At 37.6% G+C, this 14,729-nt stretch overlaps 1 protein-coding gene across 1 annotated transcript in view; it reads left to right on the top strand.

Moving 5' to 3' along the window:
* LOC119692331 (cuticlin-4) overlaps positions 1 to 14,729 on the top strand; it is a 28,146-nt gene that overhangs the window by 4,118 nt on the left and 9,299 nt on the right. Inside the window, exon 2 of the mRNA XM_048633406.1 lies at positions 3,270 to 3,323. The gene's annotated coding sequence lies outside the window, so the exon portion shown is untranslated. The remainder of the gene's footprint in view (positions 1 to 3,269; positions 3,324 to 14,729) is intronic.

Here is a 14,729-nt window from a genome sequence, read left to right as displayed (position 1 = left end):
ACCAAATGAAGAAGAGAGGATTTCTCCTCAGCAAACAGTGATGTAATGGTTTGTTGACGCGCGGCGGCGGCGGCGGCGGCGGTGGCGGCAGGACGCGCGGAATGCGGCTATGCTCACGGACGCGCTTTCCACCAATTTAATTGTTTTGATGTTTCCGCCGCTCCCTCTTACTCACAGATATGAGCAATAAACCGCACAAGTAACCGATAAGGTGTGAAATTCAATTAATGCAATTACAAAGTGTTATTTATGATTAATTATTTTGGATTTATATTTAAATGAGAAGAGAATTTATATTAAGAGTTTTTCGTTACTTTGTAATCAACCTACGCGACATGCTACTTTATTTTCTCCTGGAATTAATGAAGTGGACTAAATTGTTCTTTATTTCAACGTTCTTACAAAGTTACAGTACAACTCAACTGTATGAATTTTATTTAGTTTGTCGTAATGAAATTGTCTTTGTAAGGGACAATAATAATCGATTTATCAGATCTAACAAAAAACTATTTTTTTAACTTGCCAATCACAGCGTACCTATAGTAGACAGGTCCACTGTTTAATACGATCTTAGTGAGGCTGCAACATTTCTAATCACAGCGACAGCGGGTCAGTTTGACGGACGGCGCGCGGCTGATCCGATATAGTTGCATGAGAGATCCACTAGAAAGCTCCTCACCACCGGAACAAGTTGTGCAAGTATGTAAGTAATTGCTGAATAAATGAGATACGAGCCCGTCGCCACGCCCGCATGCTACATACACGTATGTGCAGATACGGCCCTTATGTACGACATCACACGGCCCGGGAAATCGATCTGATTTCACTTTTGTTACATATGAAAACTTATCTGTTGTGACATTTGAAAGTTTTGCCTCAACTTGCTTACATTTTATGACGGCAAGTGAATCGAGAATTTGCTCAAACATGAACTGGATCTCGTGAGAGTGTAGGCACCGCGGTTACTTTTTTATTATTTTCACTTAAGTTCTTAGTGGCTGTAAATTTTCTTTTTGTGTCGCCTGCGAGTCATGTCCTAATATCCCCTCGTTTAATACCAAGTATACAGATGAGACAGCAATATGGTTATTACTGCCTTAACGCTGGTTCCAAGTCAGGTTTCAGTATAAAATGATTATGGAAATTATTTTATTTTTAAATACTAAATCAACTAAAACTATCCTTGTTTATGAAATTATATGTACCTACAATACAAAGTCCTTGGTACCTACAAAGCTAAAACAAACATTATCGATACAATACCTACACAACGTCAAAATATGATTGAAAAAACATATCTGAACATGCTATATACTAATAAGGTACATGTTGGTATATCTTCGCCGCCGCCGCCGCCACCGCCGCCGCCGCCGCCGCGACGATCCATTGTTTCCAAATTTCTCGCAAGAAACCGAAAGTCTAATTAGTCAGCACAAAACATCTACAAACCATATGTGATGTGATGAGAGATTTTTTATGAATAATTTAAAAGTTACATCGGAGAAAGTGTATTTTGAAATTATTTTGCTCCAATTATATTTCATGTTACGGCAAATAAGTTTACACTATAGGCGCAACTCGTTACTTTCTCGATCAAGAGGCACACAGTGTGACACTTGTCTTGTCTAAAAATATTTACTCCACTTCCACAAGGGCCACTTCCGTGGGAAATTGACAAGCAGCAGAGCAACAAGCCCGCTCAGACCGAAGGGCTAACGTGATCCGAAGTTAACAGACGACAATCTAATAGATACCTAGTTATTTGAAACAAGTTTGCATGAGCTTGCTCTGATCGCCCTCAATATGTTACTGGACAGTACGTAGGTACACATATATGTACACTTGTACATACATATATTATTTATCGGCGATCTCTCTACCAGACGCTATATAGAAGTTTCACTCAACAATCATAAATACTAGTCAATATAAATTGCTTACGAATAAGGTATAGCAGAACGTTATTAGGTGCAACATGAACGAACACCACTTGTCATTACGAAATTCTTTTATTGAAAAAGATTTCATACAGTGTCCTCCGCGGGTTTTAAAATAAAATTGCAATTGAAATTAGGTACTATATCTGTTCAGCCTTTTTTTTACTGAAATCTTTCACGCTAAACTTAAAACAACTAAGTATCAAGGGTAAAAGTATTTGAAGTAAGTACTTGTTTATACCTAAACACCGATTTATAAACTAAATAATTAGAAACCATTCATTACAACCACTTGAAGCGATTTGCAAATTTAACTGCTCGAGGTAATACTCAGAGGTATGCTTATAAATTATGCTATCGCGCACAGTTATCACAAGTCACTGGAGGCTTTCACTTTCGAGTTTCCGCGACGAGGCCACAGACCGGGAAGGGGGCTTATCACCAACAGCACATTGTCTAGACCGACCATTGTGTTGTCGCAAGGACGATTTCACTACCTCCGCAAAACAAGATTAGCTTCATACACATGTTACTCAAGAACAGTTGTATTGTCTGTGACATAATGGGAGGAAATTGGAAAATTGCTCTATATGTAGTATGCTTTTGTTAGCGTTAAACCAATTTGCTGAAAGTAAAAGTGTCACGGTGAATTTATGCAACTGGGTGATTGTAGATAATGCTGGAACAGAGCCAATGTGTTGCATTGTTGTTTTATTACTGTGACACCGTTTTACGCTTTACACAATGTATCATAGCGGAAACGTACAATTTTAGTGACTACGTGACTGTTTTTTTACAGTCTTCATAACATTTTAAAAAGTTCGTTATTACTAACCAAAGAAAGGAGCGAAAAATATCAAGATTAGGGATATGTTAATGGGTCCGTATAAAAGCAGGTGTAAGTAGCGATGTTTCAGGAATACTCACAGTAGAAAGTCAGCAGTTGTTATTAGAATTAAACGTAATTCTAAACTTAAATGTGTTAAACTTAATTATAATAATTTTTATCTTTATCTTATCTTATAACGAAGGAACAAGTTAAGCTCCAGAAATGAGCTATAAAAGTTTGTTCACATCACTCTACTGACCTATCTCATGTAAGCCAGCTTTTGGTTTGACCTTACGAGTACATGTAAGAGGTTATGAACCTACTTTTTTGGTAGCAACGATCGCCATGCAGTTAAAATAATTATGAGGAAGCTATTTAATATGTATAGTGGGTAATGGACAAGCAATGATGGACATCCTGCATTGACTCGTAATACTTACAATTACATATTTGCTGTGATGTAATTTGAAACATAATTTAATCTATGTCACATCTTGTTACAGGTTTTCCAGTTTTGCAAGTCGCGCTAATTATATGCCACTCAGATAAAAGCATTTGTAAGTATCACTTTAATTACATTCATAATATATTTTATTATTTCAAGAAAGCGGATGAAAGCGTGGTCGTCGCTTCCTTGACCACCGTGACGTCGCGTATCGCGATACGTAACACCGTTTAGACGACTTTCTTAAATTTTATATAAGTTGTGTAACACCTGATGGTTAGCAAACGGATAGTATGTTTTTGAACGAGATCGATCATTTTTGGTGTTCGTTTGTATGGACTTTCTCTCGGCCATTATGTGCGGGTTAGATCGCGGTCGGTGACGCAACGTACTCTGTACTTAGCACGCGCCCCCGCCCCCCGCCGCCGCCCCCGCGTCCCCCGCACCGCGCAAACAGTGAAAGTGCAGGACCATGACCTTACCGCCTTCGTGCCGCTTCTGACATTGTTTACTTCGTAATATGCACTTGAATATTACGAGTACCGCCGCTACGGTTCAAGTTTAATCAATTATTGGTGATTTTGTGACTTCTATTATTATCTTTAAGGGCAATCAATTTAAAATAAATCACAGTTTAACTTAATCTGCGATCATTGACATTTTGCTACAGCTAACATTAAACTTAGCTTAGAAAAGGGTCAAAGTGAAAGCTGTTGCAGATGGCTCCATGAGTCACGGCGTGGTGTGGTCCTGGGGGTCACTCTAACGAAAAACTAAGTTTCGGAGCGCTGCTGGGCGAGCCACGACTTTATAGCTGCATTAAACGTGCCGATTGCACGACAGCTCTCTTTCGTTAGTTTTTCATCAGTATAGAGTCACCCTTCTGCTCCGTCCTCCGGTGCACAATGCCGGCGGCTGGTCCCACGGTGTTGCGCAACGGGCCTCGTCCTTGAGCCCTCGGAGACTTTCTCTTCCGCCTCGTGCACTAATTGCGCCGCGTGATGGCCGCGAGTGACGGACGCGTGTCGCGGCATTCGTCACAGACACTTTGTAACGCGTAACGAGACCCCAAATGGAGTGCTGGAGCTAGACGGTTTATGTTCCGGAGAATAAGTTATGACATTTTAAAAATGCCATTAGTACGCCATTAGTCTTTCATATTTTTATTTTCTTAGAAGGTTCAAATTGTTTGTGATTTGTTTACGTGCACAGCAGAATGTATAAAAAATAAAATAAGTATATTTAAGTCTGTATAAGTACATCAGCATCAATATCTGCATAGGATTAACTCTACATACGAGTAGTAGGAGTAATTAATCAACTTTTTCAATATTCATTGAGAATTGCCGCAGCAAGCGTCATGTGGCGGTGTTAGGACCGGCCGCCGCGCCGGACCACTCCGCTGGCACACTTGTGCGGTGTTGTGCTTGACACACTGACGCATGATGGCGTAATGATGGTTTTATGTACGCGCCATTTCTTTTCAATGTCTTTACTTTATAACACTTGTGCAGATTAAGATGCCATTTAATAATAAAAAATCATAGGTACGAATATATAGGTGAAAATGAATTAATAGTCATTATAATCCAAAAGCAATTCATTATTTTGAATAACTAATCCAAACATTGTTTTTCCGTTTGATTGAAAGATATAAAATTTTCAATTAAAATGATGAAAAACGGTGGTAGCTCATCGAGTAAGCGCCCGCTTTTCAGGCCAGAGATGCGGGTTCGAATCCCGGTGCTGACACGTGTCAATGAGTTCTTTTCTGAATTTAAGTACAATGTATACCATCGCTCTTACGGTGAAGGAAAACATCGTGAGGAAACCTGCATATCTAAATTTAGCACATCTAGATATGTGAACCTGGTGGGTTCACATATCTAGATGTGCTAAGTCTATCACCCGCAGTGGAGCGTGGTGGGAAAATGGTCAAAGCTTAGGAAGGCAGTTTAGACCTTGGGGATATGCACAAAGGTTCTATTCGAGAGAGCCAGGTGCAGGTACTGTTACCCCCACAGAGAATAGAATAGAATAGAATAGTGATGAAAATTCTGTATTTCAATAGTAAGAGAGGGGTCTTCCTGAAAAATGAGGCAAAGGCCTGCTATCAGCATATGAGAGCTCAAATAAATACACTATACCTATAATAGTTAGGTACATTCAGTGCATGCAAGAATGCAGTAGCGCTGAGATTGTGGGACCGCTCCTTTCGTGTTAACACAAGACTTTCCGATTCAATATAAACGTTACAATATAAAAGTCGGTGCAGCGGGGCGGACATCGATACCGCAGAAAGTTATCTATCTAGTTTCTAGACTGATCCACTGCAGTTTCTCCCATCGGAAGTTCCGGCTGAGAATGGAAATGGCTTGTCACAAAATTATCTTTACACTCGATAAGAACAGTTAACTGGAGTTACTGGGGCCAGTCGACATAGACAGTGGCGCCGCTCCTTTAACTAGTTCAACACTCGAGCTATGTAGAAACTGCGGGCTTCGGAATGTTCTGATAACTTTTATAACTACTTAAGTACTTAGTACGTACTTCTTACTAGTTCCGATGCGTGAACATTGACACTATACGTAAACACTGCAGAGCTATAAAATGGAAGCCGTTAAAGTGATAAACGATTTAATTAGCTACGGGAATGTTTAATTACGTGAATGTGACTGTGCATGGGCATTCCTAGAATCTCTTAGTACCTAATAGTATAGGAAATGCAAGTACCTAACCTGAAATGCTGAGTAAGTAGGCTGTGACTGTGATGACATTTATAAACGCGAATAGTTTTTGTTTTGCGATTTGAATTCAAATCGTAAATCAAACATGAAATGGTCGTAGCATGACAAGTCGCGTAATTCGCACTATTATTGCTCGTTGAACTAAACGAGTCTCATCCATCATCTGTCGCATGCACGTGTATGTATTACGAATAAACAAACTTACTTTCTCTCAAAAATCAGTGTAGTCGAGCGAGGCAGGCGCCGGCACCGCCCCGAGCCACCTCGCGAAGGGCCGCACATCTACTTATCAGTTTAAGACATGTAAAAGTAGTTTATATGCCCATCATACCTTAAAGTGATAAATTAAAATTTCTAATCCAGTTAAACCACTACCCATTACTTCATAATCCGAACCACTATATTTTAGCTTCATTTGCGTCAATGAAGTCGAGCATTTGGAGCACCTATATCAATATTGGCGGGAACATATGCTAATTAGGCAATTTTCTCGGAAAAGCGGGCCGATTTCTTCGAGATACGAGGTTCAGTCCATCTAGGGGCATTAGCATAGTGGAGTCGCCGGCGGCACTTGATTGCTTTCGAGTTGCGAGTAATGAGCAGCGAGTGCCACCGCGCGCCACCGCCTCGACGCCGCCGCCACCGCCTCGCCGCCCCGCCGCCGCCGCCGGTCCATCGGAGGACAGGTTACGAGTATCCAAGAGGTTTACTCTAGGAATAATAACAGGCGCAGCGGCTTTTACTTAACATGCTCCATAATGGAATACGGCATTACAACAGCCAGTCAACAATTAGCAGTAATGAAGTTTTTATGGCTACTTATTAAACTTACCTCTTTTTGATGACACTAACCAACGTGAATTAATTTTCAAATAATTATCATATTCAATGTCTACGAAAACCATACAATAGCTCGACCTCACGAATTTGCCAGCAGCATTATTAACAATGAAATTGATTATAATCAACACATAAGATGGAAGTGGCTTTTTTTAAATCATCATTGTGGTTTGACGGTTCGCCTATCAATCGGGATAAATTACATTACAAGCAGTCATCGTGTAGATAAACCTTAATACGTCGTGTCGTGTCGTGTCGTGTATGGGTGTTTAGTTAGGTAGGTATATGGGTCCCAGTCGGCGCCATGCTGTGTACCTATACATATTATAGCTTTTATTTTTACTATGTAGTATGAATGGCGTGTGTGTAGTATTGGTTTTTATAGGAAAGTTTATAATGTTTTTATCTAATAAAATATTGTTAGTTTAGGTTGTTCTTATATTTTAAATAAACTTATTTACAGACACCTGTTATCTATAGTTCTGGGTAAGGTGCCGAAGCGGATAGATACAATATGCATTTTTGTTAAATATGTTATTTCAATGGTTATGTAAATAATGAACTGACAACTAAAGTAAGAAGATTGCAAAATAAATACCATCAATGTACGCCTGCCAAACCAAAGAGGGAATGCAGGCGTAAGTATTTATGTTATCTAATAATATTGTAGGACATTAATAGAACTTACTAACTAACTTGTATGGACATAATGTATTACCGTGATAAACTTTTACTCAACCGTTCAAATAACGGAACGAATGAAAGTGAAAACGAAACGGATCAGCATAAAGTTTATGAAGCTGTTTTGAGAGACATTAACAATCGTATGAATGCAAGATTATAATTCCATTAAGATTCCTTGCGTAGCTGCGTAGCCGCTCGTAGCCAGTTGCGGTCGTAGCCGCGTAGCACGGCGTAGCGCATGCAACGCGTTGAATTCTTTTATATGGTGCTATGAATATTTATCTCCGTATTTATTTCTGAGAATTCTGAGTGTCATTAAGTCATTAATTATGTCATATTCTGCTAGTTTTACTACAAGTTATTGACTTGTAGATTAAAGAATAAGTGATAAGAGTTTTTATAACTATGAAATTATTTATGAATCATTAATGCTTTATGATAATTATGGGCATGAGTAAGTGACGAAATTGCTGAAAGTACTATAATTAATTGGTTTGTTGTAAAATGATCCGCTCATGGAGCGATGTACAAGACGAATTTATTTCTCTACATCTACAAAAAAACTAAGCACCTACCTACGTAATTCAATACATCAAAATGACCAGTAGCTAATTTAATTCAATCGGACGTAAAATTGAAGATGATGCGATAGTGTTCATCTGTACAATCGTTGTGACAAGTGGGTACCGGGTCGGATCGATAGGTACTGTCGCGTCGAGTTATCTCGCCTCATTATGACAGGTAGCTGTGGCTAATTTAGTTCGCGATAGCGCCGCCGGGGCGCGTGGGACGCCGCTTTTTGTCACATACAGTTGACAAAATGGTGTGGCCGGTTTATCATTTATCTAATTGGGTGTCAAAAGTGTCTAAAGCTATGACGTGTGACGGTGTTTTTATTGGATTAAATTTCCTTGTAGATCACACACGTCTGATTTAAATACTAAATTAATTGCTGAATGTAACTAAGAATACTATCGGGAGTATAATCTAGTATGCATTAGCTAAGCTACGTAGCAGTATCTACTGAAAGGTTATATAATTCTTGATTTACTTAGGTAATTTTGTTTTATGGGACTTCAATTTATGACTTTTAATACCTAAATGTTAGGAAATATTTAGAAATTCCAAATAGCTTATTTATAAAACTTAGGGGCCGTCCATTAATCACGTGAGGTCGTTTTTGTCATTTTTTGACCCCCCCCCTCCCCCCTGGTGATATTTGGTGAGGTTTGGGACCAACCCCCCCTCCCCCCCCTGGATCACGTGTATTTTTTTGGAAGTCTATGTAAAGGCAATTTTTGACTAGAAAAAATATAGGTCATACTACAAATCGTTAAAATTTTTGCGCCGTCCAAAATATCGGTTCAGAAATACCTAATTTTTGACAAACAATTAATACACGTGATGTCTAACGAGAACCCCCCCTCCCCCCTCGTGATGTTTCGTGAGGTTTTCAGTACCCCCTCCCCCCCCCTTTGAGCCTCACGTGATTAATGGACGGCCCCTTAAGCTAATACTCTCTATTCTACGCAAAATATAAAAAGTAATAAGAACCTAAATCACGTTCTGACTGTATTAGCAAAAAATATAAATAAAACTACAAATCTCAACAATTGATTGCGCAATAAAATAAAATGCCCAAACAACTGACGTCCGGCGCCCACGCCGCACCGCCGCCGCCGCCGCCGCCCCGCGCTCGGGCACCAACGAAAGTTTCCGGATTTGCAGCGCCTCAGTGCCAAGTGCGCCGAAGAAAGCGATCTGCACACTCCAGCCTCCTGCCCCGCGCAACATCTCACACACGCCGTCCCGCTCGGGCACATCCCGCGTCCACACGAAAGACAGAGACGCGTGTGCTTAAAAGAGAAAGTGGGCCACGTTACGTTTCTCGCGGTACCATTATCACGGGCATTGAACGTAAACGTCAATGGATGGAATCAAGTGCGCCGGCGTTTAATTTTCAATTCTATTTTCAGAGTGTTTGAGTCAAAATTGCGAGTTACGTGTTTTGTACAATGGGGAGTAGATTTTGCGGATGCAGATATCCAGGGGCAATGACTTTTGGTGGGTGAAAGTGCTTCGGGTGTAACCTTGAGCCTGCGTAGGCGCAGGATCTAATGTGCATACTGTGATACGTGATTGCCACATACCGCATATTTAACTACATTTTTTTCACACGAAATTGAATAATATGGTAAAAAGTAAAAATTATCATAAGTACAGACGATTCCATACTATTTATACACGTTTGTACCTACCTTGTAAATATATAAATTCTAACACTGTCAGTGGTGGTTTGAGTTTGAGTTACATTGTATGTTGGTCAGAGTACATTATTTAGAAGACACGGATTTTGGCAAATAGCGCAGACGTGAGGAGACTGCTAACGAGAGTATTTAGGACGTTATGCGGTATTTTGGCAGTTCGACAACTATTTGCTTTAGGGCCCCTGCCAATCACTTTTCCAATGTACCCAATAAATTTCCAATCCGTCTTGTGCTAATTTTACTTGTCAATTTACCAAAAACTTTATTTTCACCTAATTACTTACTAATAAATTTTCTTGTATAAAATTTCCTTCGACAAATTAAAAAAAAGAAGCAACGATGGCATGTAAATCTGATAGTATTTCATAAAATTTATATTTCTGCACGGTTATAAATAGAAACTAATCTTCACAATGACTCTTCAGTTATCTCAATAAACGATGGAGAATTATAATACAAAAAAAACTGATTGTTTAAGGTTAATGCCAGCTCGTAACATTGTGAGAAGCCTCAACAATGGCCACAAGTGGGTTCACCCCGACTGTTGACCCAATAAGTGAAAACTGATGCTATTATTATACCTATGGCAGCAAAAACACATGTTCAAATTCATACGAAACGAAAGTTAGCATATCATTGTAATAACTTTTTTACGCTGAGACATAAGACATGCTTAGAGACTAATAAAGACCATTGTGACTATTGTGCGACCACAAAAACAACAATCATCTTGATCTTGGAAAACGTTTCAAGTTCACGTCAAACTTTATAACCACTTTTCTTACGTTTAATATCTCCAAACATCTGCTTCACACAACAAAATTAGCGTTGGTATGAGAATTTTAGTGTAAATTGTCTAGTTACATATACAAACTCGCTTTCTAGCGATTGCGTCCAAAGAATAATGGAAGAGAGAAGTCAACCCGGCGCATTCCCATTCATTAATTATACTAAACTTTCAGCTCGTTAAAGCAGAGCGCCCGCCAATTAAAAGCCAAACCGTCTGCGCAAGTAATCAGAGCCTAAAATGAGTTGGCAGTGACATTGTCATTTACATAGACCGATGCAGATCTTGAATGCACAAGCAAGTCCTTCAGCTACTACGAGCTAGTCAAACTGCATAAATGCATCTATATATACGACGTATGTAACATACCATACCATATAAACGTAATTAATTAATTCTACTTATATACATGGGATTCTTATTTATTGTTTTTGAGTTTTTGTTCAGGAGTACGTGTATTACGTATTAAAATTATTAACTAACTTATATTTTAATGTTACTTTATCCTGATTGTCGCACTTCATTATCTGTAGAATATTTACAAAGTGTTTATGTGAAGGAGCGGTAATATTTTATCAAGAAATGATAAATGTTCGCAGGGTTAATTAATAATGGTTCAGAATCTAGGCTTTCTCGGTCTAAGCTAGGTCTGGACATGGAGATAAACCGACCACCCGCCGCTTCCGAGCCCTCTTACATAGACCACTGAACACCGAGACATTCAGTGGGATCATTAGTGCATCATTACAACATACCCACGAGCAATGAAAAAGTTCCAGTGACATATACATATGGAGCTGCAATGGCAGGTGGAACTTTTTTACTGTCTTCGAGTGTATAGTGTAGTGTATACCGTTAATGCATTTTTGGATGCCTAATTTGAACTAAATTTGTTCTACATAAATAAAAATATGTTTATTTCTTCTAGTACCTAGTTGATTTAATACCTAAATTAACGTAATATATCTAAAGAAGCAGATATAAGGTGGACATCTTATAGTGCATACCTGCAGATATTACAAAAAAATAAAAAATGGCTCAAACTTTTAAAATGGCGATAACATTTTAAACGAACAAAATATACTTTAGACATATTATTTTAAAGGTTTCCTTTACATTTGCTGCACAGTATATTCGTATTGGCTACGATATTGTATTTAGATTTCCTCTGTATAATGCATTTCTCTGAGCATTACTGCTGCAGCTGTAATTGGTCGCACGCGCCTACAGTATCACTTTCACATATTTATGTACCGGATTCTCATTTTAGAAAAATATTTCACTTAATTGGTAAAACAAATTCAAGATATTACCCGCTAAATATAGAGTTATAATTAAGCACTTGAAGTGAGAAACATGATTAAATAACCGTTATACCATTTGTTACTTATTATTTTAAAAAAATCTCTTTAAAGGGCATATATGGTATGTGGAGATGTATCAAAGCATTCAGAACAATCAGTTTTATTGAAGTAAAGTTTATAAAACAAAATCTATAAATAATACTGGTACTGATTTGTACATACGTCTTTGTGTGATCTTCAAATGAATGAGTCGTAATTGTGGGTCATTTATATCCATCCATAAAATCTTTAATACTAAATTATAATTGCTTCGTAAACATTGATTTAACGGCAGTTGTATCTGTTAATTTATAACGTAACGTAGCTTTTAATTGGAGTATCTAAGCTCCATTAATTGTATAGCCACTGTGAACTGTTAGATGATTAATAGTGCTTTATGTTAAGTTAAAAATAAATATTTATAAATAATATCTTTGTTTAATATACTTTCTTTTGAATAGAACAATACTTACTTTAAATAAAATAAAAGTAAAAGATTTTAATAAATATTTTTAACAGACAACCCATGAATCATTGTCCAAATCTCCGACACCGCACTATATTTTGGTCCATACCATAGTGATGGTATATTAGTCACAACTCCGATAATGATCCGTCACGGGGCGACTACATCTACTTGCATCGGAAAGACAATAGAATGATGCCACTTGTTGATCATTTGATAAGGATAAGGCGCGCGTGCTTCAATACGGAAATAATTGGTTTACGTGACTCGACGGCTTTCTACAGCCTTTCAGAGTTTAGCTACACTGGCTAGACGACACCGAGACATGAAATATTGTAAACACCTATACAGGGTTATTTGCAAGTAGACCTGATCCTTTCAGGAGGTGATAGAGGAATGCATTTCCAGTCGATTATACCCTATAATGCATTATCCGAAAATTAACCATTTCTAAGATATTTAATATTTAAAGATTTTTTAATTTTTGCCAAAATTTCGTGTTTAAACCCGAAAATAAAAAAAACTAGCCATATCTAAATACTTTTTTTGTTTGTTAAGCATTAGTAACATCTTAATAAACTAATTAAAATAATCAAATGTGCAATATTCGACTAAAATTAGACACAATGCCTCAAAATAGATAAACATTTTTAAAATATATTCAAAACTTAAAAACAAATAAGTTAAATTAAAAAAGAATTTCATGTAACAATTTTTTGTGCACTTTAGCTTAAAAACATTGTCAACTTATAAGCTTTCAAATGAGATATTTCAATATCAAATCGATTTAGGTATCACTAAGATATGGCCAAAACAATCAGAGAAGGCGGACAAAATTCAACAGGGGTTTCCATACTAAAGTGAACAGGACTGAAAACCATCACACTTTTTACCTTTAAAATGCGCTAATTTTGTTAGTTTTTCTGTTGAATTTTGTCCGCCTTCTCTGATTGTTTTGGCCATATCTTGGTGATACCTAAATCGATTTGATATTGAAATATCTCATTTGAAAGCTTATAAGTTGACAATATTTTTAAGCTGAAGTGCACAAAAAATTGTTATATGAAATTCTTTTTTAATTTAACTTATTTGTTTTTAGGTTTTGAATATTTATTAAAAATGTTTATCTATTTTGAGGTATTGTGTCTAATTTTAGTCGAATATTGCACATTTGATTATTTTAATTAGTTTATTAAGATGTTACTAATGCTAAACAAACAAAAAAAGTATTTAGATATGGCTAGTTTTTTTTTATTTTCGGTCTTAAACATGAAATTTTGGCAAAAATTCAAAAAATCTTTAAATATTAAATATCTTAGAAATGGTTAATTTTCGGATAATGCATTATAGGGTATAATCGACTGGAAATGCCTTCCTCTATCACCTCCTGAAAGGATCAGGTCTACTTACCAATAACCCTGTATAGGTCCGTTACAATGGATATAAGTAGAAAAAAAATAGGAAGACGTGGTAAAAATTTACATAATTAAACATACATAATAGGTACTTATTTTTTTTAATATGCTTAAAAGCCGTTGTCGCTGTTATTTATAATTGAATTAGTTTTGGCTAAAACTGAGTATAGTTAGGTAGGCCTGATAGACTTGTAGATCAGCCACCGGCTGAAAACGAAAGTTACTGAATAATCTTACGACTCACGCGGTTTTTGCCGATCATCTCGAGTGAAATCTATACGCATAAGTTTGAAAAAATGCTGTATAATTTATAATGTATATTTTATGTATGCGGAGTGTGGATGTGGACCTCCCTCCCCTGGTGGTACACGACTACATGTACAATGGACATCGCTTCTAGAATGTTGCGCTTCACCAGTTGCAGTTTCTTTTTGTGTCCGATCTTTAGCAACTCACTCGATTAATAAAGCGTTCTATCCGTTTGATAATAAAACAATCATAACAATATTAATCTCACAACGACACCTGTATAGCCGCCGCTACGCCTGAGCTGCTCTAAATTAAAAATCATTAATCAATGGCCGGCAATAATATTGACTAAGTCATTTTCTTGGACGAAACAAATGAGTCCGCAATTATGACAATGGGAGCAGCTTTCTCTAACCCAGGGCGATGATCAGCGAGCGGTAGGTGATGCCGCCTCATCAACCGCCGGTCAGCAGTTCGGACAACACAATTAAAACAACCGGAAAATTTAAATACACATGCGAATAATAGCTGCGAGCGTACGCCTAACTAACCAATTGTTTGTTTAGCATATTGATGGATAGTGTTCAATTTAGATTATTCAATTCAGATAACTGAACTACTGAAGTGAAAAAGTATCGTAGGTTCTTGTTTGTACAAGAATTCTGTAGCACTACACGGAACGTGGTCGCAGAACGTGGTGGAATTCCGCCGCCGGCTGGC

This window comes from Plutella xylostella, chromosome 5 (assembly GCF_932276165.1).
Source record: "Plutella xylostella chromosome 5, ilPluXylo3.1, whole genome shotgun sequence".
Classification (NCBI taxonomy): Eukaryota; Metazoa; Arthropoda; class Insecta; order Lepidoptera; family Plutellidae; genus Plutella; species Plutella xylostella.
The sequence above is the reverse complement of the archived record's forward strand: the minus strand, read 5'-3'. Positions and strand labels throughout refer to the sequence as shown.